This window comes from Echinops telfairi, unplaced genomic scaffold (genome assembly GCF_000313985.2).
Source record: "Echinops telfairi isolate 266 unplaced genomic scaffold, ASM31398v2 ScPeMD7_7469;HRSCAF=8507_1, whole genome shotgun sequence".
Lineage (NCBI taxonomy): Eukaryota > Metazoa > Chordata > Mammalia > Afrosoricida > Tenrecidae > Echinops > Echinops telfairi.
The window spans coordinates 38,708,521-38,710,116 of record NW_022111373.1 but is presented as its reverse complement, the minus strand read 5'-3'; positions in this window follow the sequence as shown (position 1 = coordinate 38,710,116).

Genomic DNA, 1,596 nt, shown 5'->3' with positions numbered 1-1,596 from the left:
CAAAGTTAGTTCAAAGAATAGCATCCCACTGTGGTTAGAATTTGCATTTTGCTTTAAATATGCCCAGACCCATCCATTAAAAATTTAACATGAACCGATAATATTTCTTTTAAGGGTAATACTTGATCAATGGTCAAATTTATAACTTTTGCTAGTAATTTTTCTTCTTTTTAATAGTTTTGTTGGAACACAATCCACGTATCATTCAATTCAAGAGTTTAATCATATCAAGAAGAGTTGTGCAATCATTACCAACATCCATTTTAGAACATTTCTTCTTTCTAGTACTCAGTGTTATTAGCTCTTCATTTCCCCCAACCTCTCCTGCCATAGTCCCAGGAAACCTACTAGACTAAAAATCTCTATCTAGATTCACCAATCTGGATTTCGTAAACAGAAAAGCACACCAATTAAAAAAAGAAACTAACGAAGTAACACATAAAAACCTCAATTGACAAGAAATCAGAAAATACTAAAACCTAGAACAAATTTAAAATGAGTTGTAAGGAGATCAAATAAGGTGTTAAGTTTTAACCTAACTGATGGAGTAATTATACATTGGACTGTGATTTCAAGATCACAGTTTAAAACCACCAGCTGTTCTGTGGGAGATTTACAGGAGTAAAAAGCCTCCCCGTTACATACTCAGAAACCCTATATAGAGCTATATGAGTCAGAAACAAGTTGCTGACATTGGATTTGAGTTTAATTATCACAATAATAATAACCTATGTCAACAAAGAGGACCAAGAGAGGATGAAGTTGTTATAAAGAAATAAAATTACATAATACAGTAAAAATCTCCATTCTATAGGAAAAAAACACATGAACATTTCAGTTGCTTCGTGTTTCAGAGTTGTTGGTTTTCTTTTTTATAAGTAAAGGTAAGTACTATTTTGAAACTCTTAAAAAAGAAGGATGCAGAACCAGTAGGTTTAAATGTATGAGATTTCTGTTGTATATAAAGACAAATTTAGGGTTATAACTGCAGGAAGTAGAGACTGCAAGATCAGGTAGCAGATTTATTGCCACGGAATGCAAGCATTTATTTACTTATGGGACATTTTTTGTTTGCAGGCTGAAAAAAGTAGTGTCTTTTAATGTTTTGAATTTTTAATTCATTATTTAGCCTGCACTGAAATGCCAAGAGAGGAGTGAATAGAGCAGCTATGATGAATAGTAAGTTGATATAATCAATAGTAGTTGGAGATGTAAGGAAAGTAATAATACCATTATGTGCATAACCATTTCTGAACAAATATGAATCACCCTCCAGGGAATTTCAGTAATGCCAAAGAAGATTTTTCAAAGGACTGAACGTCTTCAATTGCGCATATAGTAGAAACATCTGATTCAATTTCTGTGTAACTTCTATTGTGACCTAATCTATAGCCATTGGTTGAGGAAACATGGACTTCAGATAACAAAAGCATGCCTAAATCAATGAAAATTATGAAATAAAAAAATCCACCAATCAGTGTATTGTGTTTAGAAGTGGAATGTTGGAAATAATGCTGACAAGCTGAGAAATGGCATAAACATACCACATTGGTTCCAAAACTCAAGATGAAAAAGAATTTAAAGAAAGTAAGTGGG